Source organism: Pseudopipra pipra, chromosome 16 (genome assembly GCF_036250125.1).
Source record: "Pseudopipra pipra isolate bDixPip1 chromosome 16, bDixPip1.hap1, whole genome shotgun sequence".
Taxonomy (NCBI): Eukaryota; Metazoa; Chordata; class Aves; order Passeriformes; family Pipridae; genus Pseudopipra; species Pseudopipra pipra.
The window spans coordinates 7,622,261-7,642,647 of record NC_087564.1 but is presented as its reverse complement, the minus strand read 5'-3'; the positions used below and the strand labels follow the sequence as shown (position 1 = coordinate 7,642,647).

Genomic DNA, 20,387 nt, shown 5'->3' with positions numbered 1-20,387 from the left:
ACACTGAGTATTAACTTAATGATCACATTTCATCCCCAGTGCACCAGCCAGAAATAGAACAGTAGCCAGCTGTGTTGAAAAGCAACAAAAAAATAAAATGCCTATTAAGTCAATAACTGCAAAGAAAACTTAAAAAGAAGCCTGCATTGACACAATGAGAACTGGGAGAATGCATTACACCTGGTGTCAATAGTTTCAGACACATTAATAAGGGATGCTGTGAAGAAGCAGTAATTACAGCAAAAATCCTGCTGCTGTCACTCAGGGTGGGCACTGATGACTGTGAGCGGGAGGAGCTCACTGTGCTCTACAGCCATTAGTGGTTTAATTGTAATCTAGGGGGTTTATTATTGTCAACTTTGGAGAAGGTGAGGTGTATCAGTGACACAAAGGGTCTCAAATCTATGCTGTAGGAACCCAAACCTATGTCACTGTTACCCTCATGGTCGCCACATACTGAACCTCTCTACTCCATGAGGACCCCAAGCAGTGTGCAGGCAACCTGCAGCCTAAAGGCAGGAAAAGCTGAGGGGTGAGTTGCTTATGGAGACATAGCAACTCTGTGGCAGAGCCAGTATAGGACCTGATGGATCAGGGGATCCCCTCAGGACACCGTTTACCCTTTTCTTGCTGTGAATCTGTTGCTCTTGGAAACTATCAGTCACTCAGCCTTGAGGAGTCATCTCAGTCATTCAGCAAGGCAACAGCTCCAGCACAGGTTAAAGGTAATAGCCTGGCTACTCTGCCATTTTTTTTTTTCATCTTTGACAAGGATGAACCATCTCAAATGAGACTCTGTGTTTGTTCAACCCATGACTGCTGAGAGCTCTTTAAAGGCCTGCAGCACAGATGAGCTGCACGGCTTCTCTAACGTGGACACCAACCTGGCTGTTCAGCCCACTCAATTATAGTGCCTCAGCTGAAAATTATTTCAAGTCTTTGCACTGAATTGGATTTAAACTGAGCAATTTGAGACCTATTTCTACTCCCTTAAATCATCCAATAATAAGATAATCTTTGTTAAAAAACTGTTAATGGATAAGTTTTGTTACAAATCCAGGTCAGCACTTTTGGGGCTTTCTCAAAAATTCAGTGAAATTCTCAAAATAATCCTTTTTCACTGAAGTATATTAAATTCTAATGGAGCACACACAGCACAGTAAGTAAACTCTTAATGCTGTTTCATGTATCAAAATCAAGACTTTCAAGATCACTATTAGTGGATGAGACAAAGCATAAGTAAGCAGGAGGCACAGGTCAGAGATGGATGAAGAGAGAACCATAGTGCAACTTAAAAACAGCACACTTGGTGGACATTGAAATAGTTGCATAATGCAGAAAAATAAAATCGTTACAGTACAAAATATTCCAGATAAAAAAATGTTCATGTGAAAAGAATCATTATTATTATTGTGGTTTGTCACTAGCATGTCACCTGGAGGCACAAATGACTGGTCTTGCAGCCAGATCTTTTACTATAGCTTTTACTGTTGCTTCAAATGTATTCAGAATTGGGGTTTTTTCCTGTTGGATTTAACCCATCTGGAGCAGGATGCAGTGGCCAATAACTAACTTGTGTAGAAAAAAAACCCTACACCTAATTGCTTATTCTTAATCTAGCCCGCTGCAGCATTCTATTACTGTGAATCCTAACAATTATTAAATTTGGCATGTGTGTAGAACAGCACTTATTCAATGCTTTATGATGGAATTACCATACAAATATAGATAGTAGCTAAACACAATACAAACAGCTGCAATGTATTTTGTTCCTGGGTTCCCCAGGAGGCAAAAAAATGTTGTACAATTTAAAATAGCTGGACTGGGGGAAGGGGAAAAGGGCAATACCAGTGTGGAAGTGATCTGATTATCATGGTGCTGAGCACATCCCACTACTCCTGCTGGTTTGACTGCCTGGGCTCAGTTGGTTTGGACATGGTGCAGGTGTCTGGCTTTGAGAAGCCTCAGCAGAGGCTCTTCTCCTTTAGCTCAGAAGCAGATTTACAAGCTGAGTCTGGCCCTCAGCCCCTGTTCCCCCACTGAGGACCTGAATTTGACTTCTCACTTTACCTTGGGCCTGCCTCCTACTGGGGATTTGCCTGGAGTTCTGGGCTGTGGCTGACCCTGGTGGCTGGCACCTCCCTGCTCAGGTCCCCTTGCCAGGGAGGAAACTGTCCTTGCCCTGCCTGCCATGCCATGACTCAGCACAGGGTTTGTCTGTCAATCCTTCCTGTCCCCAACACTGGTCCTCCATGGACAGTGGTTAATGGAAACACTCATGACTGCAGTGAGCCTTGGACAAGGAGGTAATCTTGGAGCCCTGAAATATTGGCTTAAACCAGGCATCATTTTCACCAGACAGCAAGGCACCTAGAAATCCCAGAGCTGTTTTCTTCACATGCTCCATGTCTCAGTAAACCCCTGGGCTGGCTGATTCCTCTTACAGCTTGGCTCTGCAACAGGCAGCTGTGAAATCTGGCAGCTGCAGGGAACCCTTGGCAGGAAGGATTTAGAGATGCATACTGAAAGCTGATTAAATGCCAGGATCTCTGGGAATGTCGTGGTCATCAAATATCCCTGCTTCTGAACTGTCATTAGGAGAAGGAGGAGACAGGGGACTTTTCTGATTCATGGGGAATTGTGATGCATCTGTGCTTCCAGTAAAGCTGAGGTACAAAGACCTGGCCACCTCAGCTCCATGCTGTGCTGTGTAAAGATCACTCATGTTCTGAGATAAGGTGCAGGACTAGAGCAGTCCCTTCACATCTGGGTTCCATTCAGAAGCTCCTCGGTCAAGAGATCAGAATTTCATGTCTGTAGAGAGACACCCTGGTACAACCTGTAGAGAAGTACATCTCTCTGAGAGGATCAAAATTAATTATCCCACATTTAAACTTGCCGTTTGTGGGAGGACAGGAAATCTTGCTTTCACAGTAATGGTTGGAATCACTGTTAAAATCACTGTTGCAGCAACAGCTGCAGTGGAAATATTTTTATTATGCAACTGCAGAGAATAAAAAATACTTTCTACCATCCCTTAGGATGAGATCTGCTTTTGCTGAGATTGCTTATGGAAATAGATTAATTTCTTTTGTAATCAAAATAAATCTTCTGATTGTAGGATGTAGTAACAGCATTAGTAAAGCCTAGAAAAGGCACAAGCAACCTAAAAAGACGTATTTATTATGCAGCAAATACACCAATTTTGGAAGATTTTGTTTCAAATTTGCTGTATTAATTAATCAACCTTTGGAAGAAGTCATGTATGGATACTACGATTCTTTCTTCTGATCTATTCATTTGCCTCTTTTCATTCAGTATTTGGCCATCTCTCAGAATTCTTTAGTATTCAACACTGAATAGCAAATAGAATCTGTTTCTTTAATATATGAAATGTCTTCTTTCAGTTTTCTAATAATAGGCTAGCATGACTTTTTTTTCTATTTTGCAGGTGTCACCTATAACTTGCCCTTCCAGGCATGCAGCTATTTCTGCCTTTGAAGGAGAAGAATAAGTTCGAAAATGTCTTCGAAGTTCAGGTTTGGCTTTTCACAAATGTGTTGGTTTTCTCTAAAACTGGCTAACAGCCTGATTAATTTTGTGGAGCTGGGCTGTGATATGAAAGCCTTTAGTCACTGCTGGGGGAAAAAAAGCATGCAGAAAGAAGGAAAAATAGTGAGACAGAACTGACATTCATAATTTTGTTGAATTCAACAGAATTTGAATGAGTCTTTGAACCACCACATGATAACAAAAAAAACCCACCAGAGATCATTTTGCCATATCATTTCCTCCCAAGGTCTATTAAATCATCTGATGTGACTGGAGATGGTTCTGTCAGCTGTGCTCTGAGTGTAAGAGCACAATTATAATACTGGGATTTATTTTGTCCAGGTCACGAATTTATTTTTTTGTTTAATTATCACAGATTTACAGCCTAGACATCTTAAAACCTGAGTTTCCACTTCAAAAGTGTCTCACTCACAATCTGCCATATGACCTCATTTTAAAATTATGTGAGCAAAGAATATAAAAAGCACTGCGTGCAATTGCCCACTGCACTTCCAGAATCACTGCCCTGTCTGTTCTATATCTAAGAGCCTCTGGTTATAAAAAGATTCTTTTAGTTGCTTATCCTGTATGTTCTTGTTCTTATCTCCAAGCTTTGACCTTTTATTTTTTATTATTTACCTTTGCAAAAAGCCTGTTGGCAGAAGTCTGTTCTTTTCCATGTCAGGCTTTTCTCTACTGTGTCTCACTGAGATTTCTCTTGAAATACAAACACCAGATTCACAATGTTGAATTTCAACTCCTTCCTCTGACTCTGAACGTCCTTTTGGTTTCTATGGTATTATACTCAAAGTATGGCACACAATGACTCCTGTCACATCTGCTGTAAGTGCCTGTAATTGCCCACTGCCCAAATAAGATTCTTAGCTGCTTTCCATCTTTTATGCTGCACTTCTGTAGAACAAGTCACATTGCACTGAATAAAGCTGGTTCAAAAACTCAACCTGAAAGAGATCCTGCTCTGAGTTTTCTCATTCTACTACATATTCCCAAGCAGAAACAGACATTCAGTGGGAAAAGTGATTGCTAATTAAGGATGGTCTTCAGTACTTTGCTAACTAGAAGTTTTACAGTTAAATGATGGTTCTAACTTCCTAATTTTCTGCCCTTGCTCCCTATTTAAATACATATACCAGCACAAGTCCATAATGATAAGATCTATAAAGATCCTGCCTCTCCCAAAAAAAGCAGCAATTAAATTGTCTTGTTTGTTATCCTGCAAAATTTATAAGCAGTAATTATTCTTCGCTTTGTTTTTTGTCAGTTTATGACAGTTCCAGTTTCCTAAGTGGGTAATTATGCAACCCTTTAATCTTACACTTCCCCCAGGAAAAAGATCTCTCTAGTCTTAAGAAACTGCTCTGTGCACAGCAGACTTTATTTTGGTTGTAATGATATCCTGAAGAAACAGCTCATCTGGCAATAGCTGTTCATCCTGCTCTGACAATGAAGACCCTGTGAATCAGCACCAGGCTGGAGTTCTTGTAGAGATTTAATGTGATGCATAGGTCTGAATGGGATATTCAGAAAATGTATCTTCAAATCTATACTGCTGTCCCCTATTTGCATTATAAACTCCATTCCTTTTACTTACACTTAAGCTTTCAGATTTCAGCATTCTCCTGACTTGGTGCTGTCAAAATTGGGGCATTCATTTCCTTGTGGTGATGGAGATTTTGGTTAGCCAGGAGGAAAGGACTGTTTATGTTAAATGATAATTCTGGTGTAAAATTAAGCAGAGGTAAAGAATAAGTTTAGACTGGAAACTAGTAACTACCCAAATCAATAACTTTCTGAAGCAGTCTTTCAAGTAGGATGTTGGAGGAAAGCACCCAAAGCTGTTTTAAATTAAGATAAGAGCATATGGTTCTTTAAAAGGTCTGGCCTCACTTGGTGGTGAAAAAAACCAGCCAGGTCCTGTGAATAAGGCCAGGTATTGTCAGATTGTCTGCAGTGCAGGAGGGTGGACTCAGGAAGCAGAAAAGATTAATTTGACATTATCTGAGGCTTTACTCATTAAGGTAGGATTTAACTTTTTGAGGTCCAGTGTCCTCTGCAGTCAGATACTGCCCATATAAAGACTCCAGACTCCTCCATGTAGGAAGTCACAAGGATCCATCCCATCAAATTAAACTGTCACTTCAATATCTCTGCTCTCATATTCTTCCATCTGGATCTGAGGGTGACTGTGTGTGCAAGGAACTGACTCAGTACTTTGGGACAATTTGCTACCTAATTATCTGTAACTAGAACCATTTGTAGCTGTAAATCTGTGTATGATTTGGTGGGTTTGTAGCAATATCAGTACAATTTACATGTAGATGTTCTATACTACTGAGACTTCTACTAGCTTTCTCTATTTTTATATGTCTTTGATTTGCGACTCTTGATACCCTGAATTGTCCCCTAAACAGTCAATTTTAGGGGGAGAGGGAGGACTTGTCCTCAGTAGTACCCTCACTGTCAGCAGTTTAAAAGCTAATACAAACCATATTTACAGATCAGGAAACAGGATTTCAGCACTCACAGCAATAAATGACCAAGTCAGAACTTAATACTGAACTAAACGCTTCTTTGAAAATATAAGATAAAAATAACTTCCTATGAAAATCTTCTCATAAACAGTGAAATAAAACCCCCAGGCCTGATTTCATTATGCCATAATATTGCCAAAAATATAGATTTTTTTAGTGTGAATGAAATTTGCAGGAAGTGCTCCTGATGTAAATAAATTCAGGGTATGCAGAAGTATGTCCACTAAGATAAATTACCCTAATCACACTTACAGGTTGGGTCTTGAAAACCCTCAGGGGCTTTGATGCTCCAATTACAGGGCTCAACCTTGCATCTTTGAAGTTGATTCCAAGACTCTGAGTAGGCAATTTGCATGCCCAGGCCAATTTCCATCACAGTCACTGATAACAAGGTTGCACACAGCTCTTCAGCCAGTTAGAGGGCAAATGCATAAAAATGAGGAAAACAGAACCATGAAAACAGCAAAGGGAGCTGGAATTAATGTCTTTTTATAAAATCCTTTTTAAGCTCAAGTTCTATTGAATTAAGAAACCCCAGGGACGTTATTCACGGATTCACACGTGATCCTCCACTCAGCTGAAACCAAATCCTCTGTTTTAATATCAACTGCACCTCTGAATTGAGATTCAGATTCCAAATATCCAGATTCCAAATTTGGCAGGTTTAACATTTTTGTTATGGTGGCAGCAATAAGGTCACAACAGCTCACACCTTCTGCTGCAAGCTGGCCTGCAAGTGACTGCTCAGTAGCCATCTCAGTATCATCCCAGCACAGTTCCTATCACACATCAGACATAAAAATCTAGCAACACAGTGTCTTTACTGGTGCCTCAGATATACTGACAGAGCGCAAAAAGGATTTGCTCACTTACAGACATTTTTCAAAGCAATTACAGCACACTGGAAGGGCATCACCACGATTGGTGTGACCATTTCAGGCTTCAGTTTTCAGCATCCCCAGTGCCCAAACTGAGCCACTAACTCTCCTCAACACTAGTACAGTTCATTTGCAAAACAGCCTGTGGTACCTCACCCAACCATTTCTGTCGTGTATAAAGAAGGATTAAGTGGGTTTGAGTGGGATTTAAAGAAAAGCTGTCCATATAATTAGGTCTGCAGAGAATTATGACAGACTTAACAAAGTACTATAATTGAATTGTGCAGGAACGTTTTCCAGACTTCCTACTGTTATTTCCAATTTTAAATAAACTCTAGTTTGGGTATCAGTACCACATTCCTTGTTGTCAGATGCTCTGACAACAGGATTTTTCACACATTTGGCTGGTGACTTTAGGTGAGGCGTGAAAGCAATTTCTCCCAGACCACATTACATGTCAGTCTGAAACTAAGCAACCTAATTTGTCTTGCTGTAGCTGAAATAACAGAGTGACATTTTTCCACCTCTTTCTAGGAGATGTACCACCATGCATTTCATATCAGTGATTCTCCTGCTGACCTAACCAGATGGAAGGGTGCCCTCATTATCCCAGCAGGTCTAAAACCAGAAGCTTCTCCTAATATTCTGTTCTTCTGGTTTCTCTTCTCTCTCCCCCTGCACACAGATAAACAAATAAATTAATCTCTCCATATGAGACAAATTAGCAGATTTTTCATGGTACTGTTTCAGCACTCAAGTAAGTGCTGCTTGCAGAAAAACCAGCGTTTCATTTGTCTGTGAACATCCAGTCCCTACTACTGTCCAGCCTGCCTCTGCCTGATGTGGATTTTGGGAGACAGCTTTGCTGCAGAGCTGAGTTTTCTCTGAGCCTGAGAACAGGGGCAGCAGCCCAAGGGCACTGCATCCAGCTGTGCTTCTGCTTCCTCCTGGCTCCGGAGAAGTAAATTGCTGTCCATCTTTCCATTCCAACGTGGACCTGCCAAATCCCTCCAGCAGCCAAGAAAAGGGGCAGAATAATGGCCATGCCAGTTCCTCAGCCCTCCCCACCTGCCTGTTTTAGGGAAGATATAGGCCCCTATTTTGTTATGCTTTATTCATAAGCAGCTTAGACTTTAGGTTACCTTCTTGAACAAGCAGCTTTTCTTATCACAGCCATAGCTATACAACATATCACAGACTTGGAGAAGATTTTCTTAATTACATACCCAGCCTGGAATGTGTCCCATTTAAAATGGTGCCCAGAGACATTCTCAGTACCAATGTTAAATGTGACCTCATACCCTCATATTTCATATGTGAACTCTCCCTGTTAGGCAAAAATCAATGTGTGTGATACAAATACTTGGTGCAAAGTTGGAGGTCTCCAATATGAGAAGTCAGCTTTCTTATGTGGCAGGTGTTAGAAAAAATTAATTTTGTTTCATCTGAGACAAGAATTTCATCTTGATGCATCTCCACATTACAAAGCTTAAGGTCAAGACTTCTGACATATGCTGAACATGTACTTTACCAAGAATTAGCCACCACAAAACCAACAGATCAGACTCCTGCGTTTCTTAAGTGGAAATTCTCTATTTATGAATTAAACATAAGCCTAAAAAGAGCTAGAAACATATTTGTCATTCAGTGAAATATTGGGATGCCACCAGCATGAAATCTGTTGTTTTTAAAAAATGAATTAAGCTAAATTGCTTCCTTTTTTCTTTCTCTTTCCCCCTCAGGTAATCTTTCCTATTCAATTCTCTGGCTTTGCAATGAGATTTTCCTATTTCATTAGGTGTTTATATCTCTCCTGTTGCTATATGAAAACTTGCAAGCAGCAAAGAAAATAATATTGACTCTATTCAGGAATTGTTTTCAGATTGACTGAATAGACAAAACACACTCACTATAACCTCTCTCAGACTACTGCTCATAAAGTAAATTCTACAGGACTAAGTAATGAATTAACCTTTTGTTTGCAATTTGAAGATCTGTTTACAAATTTTCATTTTTAGTGGGAGTTTATTTGTAAAATGAAAAATATAAGTTCCTTTTAATTATTCCTCAGAAGTCACTAAGCAATGCAGTAAACAGTTCATGCTATTTTATTTGCATCTGTTTGCACATTTTTCAGCTCATTTGCAATATTGATTCATTTAGAAAGATGCACATCTCAAAACAACCATCTCCCATCCTCCCTGTTTCTTTATTTGAGTCACAAACACCCATCTTATCCCACCCAACATCTGAGAGTGCCCTGGTTTTGCCCACAAAAATATCATCACTATCCAGTCTTCTTGGAGAGCAAACAGAAAACTCCCTACTGATGGCAGAAGAGGACTTTCCATAGTATCTAAAAACTGAAGAGAACCCTGATCATCTGTTCTAGTAGATATAAAATGGTTTCTAGCTGGGATATTTTGCTTTTCTAGCACTCCAGAATAAGGAAGCCTGGTGAAATTATTAAAAGGATATTCCATGAGAAGGGATCCCGTTCCCTGCTCCTTGTATATTTTACTCCTGCATGGCCTCCTTATAAACACACAAATGATTTGACTTCTAAGAAATGTCTCTTCTCCCTTGTGCAGACTGAATGCAAACATGCTACAAGGACAATATTTTCTTTGGTGTAAATAACCTATATACATGGAGGACTCACAGAGGGAGACAGTGTTTTCTTATTTACAACACAGTGGTGTAACACCTTCCAGCATGAAAATAGTTACATTAGATTTACTTCGTTGTGGCTAACCACATAGTTTTAAAACAATAAAATTAAGTGCTATGATTTTGTTCACTACAAGAATTTTTTACAATGGTATTTTATATCCAGACTATTCTACATCAAAGATGAACTCAATAAAATTTCTTAAAAATTACTCAGGGGAAAAAACTCACATCAGCAATTATGAAATGACTGCAACAAAATAAAACTAGGAAGATGCTCAAAAAAATGCTTTGCCTGGCCAAGATTGATGTTGGAAGAGCTCTTGTACATGCTCTTTGGTTTTGATAGGGAATTAGCCTGAATTTTCAGCAGCCTTGCAGTGTATCTCTGCTGAACAGACACGACAGACTACACAAGTTCAGAGGGTTTTTTATGCCTTAGGTGTGGTCTTCCAGTCCTCAAATCACTGCAGTTCTGCAAACACAAACCCTAGAGCAGGATTGCTGTGGATTGAGTCACAGCCATATTTTTTCCTTTGAATGAACACAGGAGATGAGGCAGAAAGCTGCAGTAAAGACAGGAGGAATCAAGGAGTGGATGAATTAAGCTCAGTCATTCATTCCAGCACACCGTGCCTGTATATCAAAGTCAAGAATTGAATGTAGAGGAAAATGTTGCTGGAGCCAGTACAAGAGCTGGCACCCATCCTGATCAGATTCCCACGGCAGCATATGGAAATAATTTCATAAAATGTAGCCAAACCTTGAAATAGGTCTTAATATTCCCCTCCTCCCCCAATTATTGTCCTAGTACCACTAGTACATCCCTACTGAAGAGTTTTTTCACTTTCTCAATAAAGAACTAAAAAGCACCATGCTGGTCACTCACTGCCTCCAGGTACCTCAGTGCTCCTCACACCACAAGCACCAGTCATTTGGCCTGGCTCTAGTGACCTCCAGTGCCTCAGAGAGAGAAAACAAAATCCAGAAATCAAACTGCATTAGTTACCTATTTCTAAAGGTCTGATTTGTGAGAACAAAGTAGCTCTCTGACTACCTTAAATCTAGAGACAGGAGTTGCTAGTCCCAAAGCTACCTCTTGGCACCTGCTCCTTAATGCCTTCACACCAGGGTGGGGGGAGTGCAGGACAGAGCAGACACAGGAATGGACCAAGTGCTTAAAATAACATTTCATTTTTCAAATTAAATCTGTATGAGAGCAAAACTTGGTTTACATTCAAATAAACCATGATGCTGACAATGTAGTTACTACTGGTTTTCCATATTCCTTTCACCTTTTCCCATCATGTTACGACTCAAAAATACAACTTTCTGCACTTCAAACAGCAGTTTGTCCTTCAGAGAACAGGGAGAATATGGAGCTGTATGCAGCCTGGTGGGAAAGTCTGCACAGTGTGTGTGATCTGACAGCTGTTTCTATGAAAAAATGGATCCAAAGCAAGACACAAAAAAATGAGGGAAAATTGCATTTCAAGGTCTGACCCAAAGCCCTCATTGTCAGTTTTATTCAGTGCCACTGGGTTAGACCTTTATCTGAAAGGAGCTATTTTAGTCTGGCTCAGGAAGACTGCCAGGAGTCAGGAAGACTCAGGAAGGGGTTTCTGTGCCCAACCCTGCCACAACCCTGCATGAGACTGAGTGCTACCAGAAGGCTGTAAATAGAAGCTGGTACAGACAGTACTGTAGTAGGTACCTTCCAGAGTGGAGCTCCCTCTGAAATCAATGCACATTCCCATCTGGAGCAAGACTGGGTTTAAGCCACAATCCAAGGAAAGCAGTTCATGCTTCATCATTTCATTTTACGCCATAGAGATTTAAAAAGCAATATTAAGAAACACACGTTACTTGTTCATTTACTTCTGTCATTTTGCTCAGTGGTCAAAGGAAACAGCCCATGGATTTCCATTTTATTCCTCACCAGTCATATTCTGATCCTGCAAGACTAACAAAAAGCTTCAGCATTTACATTACAAATGCTGTAACAGTGCCAGCCACAGCTAATGTTCAGTTTTTAAAATCTTATTTAATTTGGTATTTTTTAGAGGTTTTTTAATATCTTCATGATTTTTTTTTTAATTCAGAACAAAAAGTCAATAAAATGTCCAGTCTCAAAGAGTCTTGAAAAACCTCTTTATGAATGTATATATAGTTTTATGCTTTCTCCTATGAGCATCAATTGATAAAGAGCAGCATATGTTGCCAGTGAAATAATAGGAGAATGGTCACTGACATTTCTAGATTTCACATCTTCACAACACTCTCCTTTGGAATTATCCAACTGCATACCAGAAGGCTTGTTTCTCTGTCTCTCCCCACTCTGTGATGTGATTCTCTAATAACACAGTTTTCTAACAGTGATCTAAACATCTTACCAGCAGCTGCTATATAATTTTAGGCAACCTTAAAACCATAATTATTATAGACATATGAGTCCAATCCAGTAAAGAACAAAGTGATACTGGTATGGAGAATTACTTCAGAGAGTAAAGAAACTGGTTCATATAACAGATTCCCACTCCAGCAAGTAATTAAATACTGAGAAGATGCTCCTCAGAAGCCAAGGAAAAAAGGTGTTTCACGTTTGATAGAATCACAGAATCATAGAATCAACCAGGTTGAAAAAGACCTCCGAGATCATCCAGCCCAACCCTTGACCCACACCGCCATGGTTACCAGACAATGGCATCAAGTGCCACATCCAGTCTCATCTTAAAAACCTCCATGGACAGTGAATCCATCACCTCCCCAGTCAGCCCATTCCAATATCAGATTACTCTCTCTGTAAAAAATTTCTTCCTAATATCCAACCTAAACCTCCCCAGGCAGAGCTTCAGACCGTAGTAACAGGACTAGTAATTTCCCAGAGGGATGAATGTTGCTGTTCCTAAGGCCATGGGCATACAATGTGTGCAATCTGACAGCAGAGTGGAAGGTCAGGGAGCAGAGAATCGTACTGGGATCTTGTTCTTCAGTATGAGGCACACAGCACTTTCAGGGAGCCACAGGCAAAAGCTGTGTCCTTCCTTAAGGATCAAATTGCCAGAGCCAGTGGAGCCAAAACCAGCCGGTTCTTTCTTAGTGAACTCTCAGGTGAAACAGCACAGGGCTCCATCTCTTCAACTCACACAAATGATGACAGCTGACAACCAAATGTGTTTTCTATTTGTCTTTCATCTGTGGATGTGGAGTCATTCTCTAGCACCCTGTTTTCACTGAGTTAATTGCTTTTGCATACTTACTTTTGATTTAGTTTTTTAAATATGCTAATATTTTCTTCCTCACAACTGGCATTGGGCAGCTGTGAGGCTGAGCTGACTGAGGTCTCAGAAGTGAAGAACTGAAGGCAGTTCAGCAGTCTTACCTACATCTGAGACAAACAGATAGCTGGCTGTCACATTCTCTTCACATAAGAAAAAGGAAGAAATTCTGTAATTGCAGAATGTTTCACACCTTACCAAGGCAGAGACAAATGGATCTTGATTTTACTGGCTTTTAAAACACCATGGCTGTGCCCTTCAACTATCACATCCCACATACTCTATCTCTGCCACAGACAAGTAGCAGCCTGAAGGAAAATGTGTGCCTGTCTGCCAAACTGCAGTAACTTCAGTCCCCTCCCAGGCACAGTGCCCAGAGGAAGTTGTATGGGAATCCATGGTAGAAGATGAGAGGAGAGAAACTACAGATTGGATAAGGAAAGCGGGGGCACAAATGCACAACTGAATTTCTGTGCCTTTCTCTTCTGTCAAACGGGATAATTTGAGGAACAGCCACTCACCGTAGGGGCTCCAATGTATTACCTCATGATTCACTGCTCAGAGATAAGGAGATTGAAGTGCCATTACCCCTGCCAGTGCCAACAGTTCTGCAGGGAATTGCTGCTGGCCAAAGGACAGGCCCAGTGAGGAGAGAGGGCAGAGAGCAAACTCATGGGGCAGCCTGACTGAGGTGCCTGGGAGAGTCCTCATGGAACTGACAGCCCACAGATCCCCTCTCCAGAGTTTCCTATAGAGAATCAAGGTGAACAGGGCTCCAGGAGATGAAGGCACAGAGCCCAGTCCAGTTCTGTTTTCACTGAAATCAGAGAGGAAATTTCTACTGATTTCAATGAAGTCAGGACTGTCTTTTGTATGGGTAACCAAGAAAGTGTCAGTCAGGCTTCTCTGTCCTTTCCCAGGGAGATCAGGTCACTGTCTTGTTCTTTTGGGTTCCACACCATTATTCTAAAACTTACTTTGGCCACCTGTACTGAAAGGGCATTAGTGGTAGAACAACTGTTGATTCATTTTTTTGGTTTTGTAGTTGTTTTCTCCAAAAGATGAACAAAATCATTAAACCACTTCACACTGAGATGTTTTGTTCCAATTTTATCAGTATATGAAAAAACTCAAAAGTGTCTGTAAAAAAACCTCTGTAAACCCTAATCTATAAAGGTTTAGGTGTTGGAAGGGTTCAGGGCAATAAAAAGACCCTTAAACACTGCTGATATTCTTACTATAACAAATTACCTCTTGCATTTTGGTAGTGTTTGCAATCATTAGGCTTTTGCAATGAGCAGCTTGTCTCACTGAAAATCATTCATCCTCATCCAGTGACAAATTATTTCCTCAAATATTGTGCCCTTTATGAGCTGACAAAATGTTGATAATTCATGTTTCATTGCTGATCCTGAAGGGCAACTAACATAATTATCCAAGGGTGCTCCTCCTGATTTCTCATAGTTTGCCCTCCAAGCATACATTTTTCATCTCTGAGTTTTGAATGCATCTATACTATGCCTTTTATATAGTCAGACAGCAGAACATGGATCATGGAAATAAATGAGCACTATTTATTGAGTCTCTGGGTCTATTTTACTAAGTAAGACTTTTATGAAAATGGAATATATTCAGCTACAGAGCAAAAGCCCTCTGGGAATCAGGATTAGGGAGTGCTGGGTACCAACCTTCCTTGTGCTCAATAACTACAAGAAAACTCAGGAAACTTCACACATGATACCCAGTATTTTCCAGTGCATGCCCAACCCCGAAAGGAAGTTTTTATTCCTGTTTTATAATGCACTCTTGAGGCAGACATACACACATTCTCACAAGTGGTTTCTCTGATGAAAACATGCCATGCAACTAAGAGATCAGTTATCAAACATAGTCAAAAAAATTACACAGACTGAGTCCATAATCCCACAGGCAACCAGCAGCAAGGATGATTTATGTAGTTCAAAGTGTCCTACTTTCCAGATCTAAAGCTTTTTTTCTGTAAAATATGTTTAAAGGAAATGAGAAAGCTCATGAGCAACACTCTCAAATATGACACTTTAGCTCCATCTATAACTCTTCCAACGATTACTGGTTGGCACAGGTTTGACTACGAACCCTGCATTGCATATTAAGTGTTCATTTCCTGCTTCATACACACAGTTGGACACAGAGTCTTTGGAAGTCATTAACCCTCAGATTTACAAGTATTTCAGCTGAGAGAAATGTCTTTGCTGAGATGTGTGAGTACATGTGCAGCAGTAAGACCTTGTTCCATAGTAACTAACACGTTTTTGCAAGGCAGCCCCTATTCAGAATAACACAGAATGGGTAACATTGGAAGAGACCACAGCGGGGCATCTGGTCCAACCTCCCTGCTTCAGCAGGTCATCCCAGAACACACGGCACAGGACTGTGTCCAGATGGTTCTGGAACATCTCCAGTGAGGGAGACTCCACACCCTCTCTGGTCAGTCTGTTCCAGTGCTCAGTCACTGCACAGGAAAGTTCTTGAGAAACCCACATGAAGTATCACCTGGGAGAAGCTACTTTAAGAGTCACAATTCCTCTCATTGCTGATCAACATTTTAGCAGGATTGCACTCTGAGGCACTAAAATATTTCCAGTTATCCCTTTTCCTTCTTCCTCTGTCTCAGCAGCTGCCTGGAGCAACCAGCTGTGGGAGGAGGAATTAGAAAAATGAGACTGTGTAGATAGTATAAACTGGATTAGTCCCACTCTGTAAATCATCCTCTGGGCTCTTTGTGAAGTAAACCAAAACCAAGATACACCCTTCCTTGATGAGTTACAGGGGATGCAGCAGTGACCTGGTGGAGATTATTAAGTGGTTTGGTTTGGTTTGAAGAAATATTTTGCGGGAGAAGGATCAGGATGTAGTGCATGTAAACGTGGATAAGCAACGAAAATGCATATAAATTGTACGTACAGTCTGCCAGCCAAAATCACCAATGACTTATAAAAACACTAAGCTGTGTAGGAGAATTTTAGAGCCATCTGACTGCCATCAAAGCAGCTGAGTTTTACAACTGTTTTATAGAAAATACCCTCAATCCTTTCTAGAAACCTTTTCTGATTTTCAGTGTGGGAGTTCTGTCTTGGTTCCACAGATCAGAGACAGGCTGCTTTTCCTCCTGAAGTACAATATAAATATGTTAACATTAAAAATGATGAACAAGGAGAAAATCTAGAACTGGCACCATCCTTTGAATCAGTTGTCTTTGTTGATTACAGTACTTTGTCAAATATTTTCTAAAAAGGTCTAGTGTAGACTATTAATGTTTTATTGTCACTTTGATTTTTTTGGTCACTCTCTTTTCAAAATTTTTATACAGCTGGTTTTTTGTTTTTTGTTTTTTTTTTTTTTTAAGTGGAGACATGGAAAGAATATTAATTACATTCTCTGTTTGAAGCCCGTGTTCAGTCCTTTATAAAACCAGCAGTCTTGCTGTTTCTATAAAAAGAAGCATAAGTGTGTATATTCTTCTGTTAGCCTCTTTCCCACCTATTTAATAGATGGCCTGAATAAACCTAATCTGTTTGTCTCCTTTATTGCCTGTAATAGATACAATTCACAGTTATGGGGAATTTACAACAACAGAAGGGCATCACTGTGAAGGAATAGCAGTGGTAGTTGGGCTACATGAATTCTCTTTGTGCCTGTGAAACTTTCTTTTCTCCATTTTCTTTTTTTTTTGTAATTAGAGTGGAAACATGATGACACTGGGGAACAGTATTACAAGAGCGTGGTAGGCAGGGTCATACTGCATTTCTGACTGACTGGAGAGGAGTAAAGGAACAAAGTTTTTATGCAAAGTACCAATGTGGGTTTGTGGATGTCTGTGCAATATGTGGGGTCTTATGGAAGAAGGCTCAAAGGTGTATGTTTGAATAGTTAACTATCAGATGATAGAAACAGCTCTAATGGATTCCTGTCTGGATTTAACTGTGGGTGGTGCAGAGTAAACCTCAGCCCCTTGTCAGTCCCACATTGTGAGTCCTCCCTCATGCTGAGAACTCCTGAATTCCCAGCATTGCTCTGTAGTTTCTGACTTGGCAGCCCCAAGCACCACTGCAACTTTCTAACCACACTTCCTGCCCTCTCTTGTGAGACAACACGAGCCACCTTTCACTCTCGTGAAGCAATACAGGAGCAAGAAAATGAGGACATTTGGCTGTGCCCCACACCATGGACCAAGGCTGTCCCCACCTTTGCCAGAGTCTAAGATCTGCTTTTCTGCAATCACTTGGGACCAACCCCTCATGAACACACAGGAGTGCACTGATGTCTCACAGGAACCAACACACTATCCAGTCTGTCAGTACATAGAGAGCTATTAAATCTCCAACATTTATAAAGCTGACACAAAGATTCAAGAATAAATTGGCATTTACCTGCTTTTTGACTAATACATAGAGGCATATGATTAATACAAACCCATCCTAACTACTCATCAGGGATCAGAATGACAGATAGATGTCACACGACACCAGCTGTACAGCCTTTACTGTGCAAGACAAATGTGTTTCTCTCCTGCTACTTGATTGATTTTTTAATGTTGCAACAGAAATTTTTCAAATTATTATAAAATGTTATTAAGTAACATTAACACATCATGAGCTAGATCCTGTTCTAAGAAGCAGCCATTCTCTTCTGTTAATGAAATCAGGCCTTAAAAGTCACACAAGCAGTTTCCACTGGATTAGATAAAGCAAGTAGCTATTAACCAGGGTATGGATGTCTTTTCTTCATTCTTTGGTCACCAAAGAGAACAGATGACCAGGCTACATGACCACTATCTATGTTATTGCTATCTATTATCTATGGGGTTTTTTTAGCTTTTCAAGCTTCTGCAAGCTGAAAGACCATCACTGTGCATAGCAGCACTTCTAAAATGAGTCTTGAACGAAAAATGTTCCAGATAGAGATGTCACCCACCTTCCCATGGTGCCAAGAAATGTAAATGCAAAATATTAAATAGTGCATGTTTTCAGTGCTCAGCAGCAGAGCATATAAATATATATAAGAGTCTCTTTCTGGCTAATAAGCTTAGAAAGATTTTCAAGATAAACCAACTGAATATGGTGAAATAAGTTTTCACATGTGTCAGCCCAGGATCTCTGTGACCCTGGGATTGGCACTATCTTGCTGCTCTTGGAATAAATCAGAGTGATCTCAGAACTAGATTCAGCCCACTGGTGCTGTTCTGGAGTGACCTGCCATCTCACAGTTCCTTGCCTGGACATAATCTGTGGCACAATGCTCACAGCATGAAGGGAGAGCAAGTAAAGCTGGTTGCAAAGGCTTCCTGCTGCTACTGAGTCTCATGCTGGGAATCTCCAGCTTCTTCAGTGCTGGGCTGTAATAGGGGCCCCTTTCCCTGTTCTCCATATTCAAGAACAGTTGAAAAGGTGGATCTCTGCACTACAGGAGTGTGGCAGCTTACCTCCAATGCTGAGTTACCATTCAGATGAAAACAATAAACAAATTTCATGGTGCACTAAATTCCATCAAAACATAACCTTTGCAGTTTTCTGACATTTCTGCTTCCTTACATTGACTGAAGCTGCAGCGTTCTCGGTGAATTTTGCATTTAGCTCCAGACCTCATACAAACTGAGAGGGGACAGAAAAGCTCAGCAGAAATGTATCTAAGAAGTGCAGTGTTCAAAAGGATGGTGAAAAACTGCTTTGTTTCTTTGTGGCTACTTCCCTGATGTGGTGTGCAGTTATTTAATCAGGGCATTATGAGTCCCTGCCAACGGCAAGACAGATGATTGTAAATGAAGCTGTGCATTTAGTAATGAGGACTGACCAAAACACTTTAGTGCTCTGCTTCACAGCAGACTCCCCAAGACTATATTGTAAAAATCATTACTGAGAAGGCTGTAACCACGTTATTATTATACAAGCCTGACAGTTTATAAGCTTGTCTTTTACATGCTTGCACTAGAAAATGCAGGAGTTGCTCTGTCCATGCTAACCATCCTCTCCAATGTTCTCTAGTCCTCTCAAATTCCCTCCTGTATGTGAAGAGAAAGGCTGTCAAAGAGACACCTTGAAACAATCTAGTTCGTATTTTGCTTGCAAACCCACTGGAGATCATGACACCCTCAGGTTGCAGGGCATCAGATCCTCAGGTACTGTGAACCAGCTTAACTCCACCAACAATCTGGCTGAAAGAGGCCATTGCAGAGTAGAAATGTGCATGATGTCACATTTCATTGCTCTGAAGTAACTCATCTTCGGTTATAACCAATAACCAGCAATGCTTTCAGTACCATGGAGAGAGAAGTTAGCACAGAGTTCTCTTTAATTTGTTTCCATCCAACAAATTAAAGAGAAACTACCCAACTTTCATGACATTCTGTCTGTAATGGACATAATCAGGATGTGCATTCTCCTGTGATATGGCTGCACTCACATCACAAGGCACTGACCAGGACACAGCCCTCTCTTGTGCAGGGTTGTACAGATACACAAGTTCTCCCTCCAAAGAGATCCTGATTTAATACAACAAATCATCAGACTAAAAATGGTCAATGCATGTGCATTAGTGGGCTTCTGCTTTTGTTAATACTATTACTGAGCATTTAATATTTAAAACAACACGCAAATACCAAAGGCTAATTGTTGACACCAATAAAAAAGGAGATGATGGTTTTTCAGCTTCTTCACAGACCTTCTGGAGACTACTGTCATTATGCCATGTAATTTAGGATGGCTGTAAGGAAGCATTACAGTAAATAGTAAGAGCTATTTATTTTTAATCAATGCAAAAGTGTGACCAGAAGTCAGTGTTAGTATTCAAACAGGAAAGATATGCAGAAACCATTGAAACCAGCTACTATAAATAGCATTTTCCACAGTATTTTAAGAAAGCTGACATCTATGAGCAAACAAAAGAGATAAATTATTCAAATATATAATACAATAATTTTATGCTTTTCAAAGAATAGATCATGGCCTCCAGATTAATTCCTATTCTATATCTAAATTTTTATACACAGAGATATATTCTCATTAAACAGAATCTAGTGTGCAGAAGGGCAGCTCAGTAGCAGAGCCAGGGTGCAGACACCTGGACACTGGGTCCTAGTCCTGCCAACAGCCCATTCTAGTGCTGGGTCAAGCTGCGATTTGGGTGGCAGCTCAATGCTGAGCACATATTTTTGAGCAGATCGGGTCTCCCACTCAGCCTGTGCATTGCCCTCTGCCAAACAGCTGATCTTTTGTCCAAAGCTTGCAAGACATAACCCTTCTGTCACCTCAGCCTACCAGATTTTGTTATTATTATTATTATTATTACAAGTGCTGCACTGCACTCAGCTCCTGAGTGCTGGAACAGAACCATACATAGTTATGAGAACAAGAAAAGCACATCTGTATCATGCCAGAGCACCTGCAAAACTGTTGCATGTGTCTGACTCAACCAACTCGGTC

General features: G+C 40.5%; 1 protein-coding gene and 1 long non-coding RNA gene across 4 annotated transcripts in view; one reads left to right on the top strand and one right to left on the bottom strand.

Moving 5' to 3' along the window:
- The window catches only part of LOC135423060 (uncharacterized), a 37,021-nt gene extending 20,798 nt beyond the window's left edge, over positions 1-16,223 (top strand). For 2 of the 3 annotated variants that reach the window (XR_010434695.1, XR_010434697.1), the window contains one exon: positions 3,452-4,513. This is a non-coding gene — a long non-coding RNA (uncharacterized LOC135423060). Of the gene's footprint in view, positions 1-3,451; positions 4,514-7,516 lie in introns of those variants that run through there. The other variant, XR_010434696.1, reaches the window with a different exon arrangement.
- Positions 1-20,387, bottom strand: part of BMERB1 (bMERB domain containing 1) — a 49,388-nt gene that overhangs the window by 27,571 nt on the left and 1,430 nt on the right. The gene's annotated exons all lie outside the window — the stretch shown is intronic.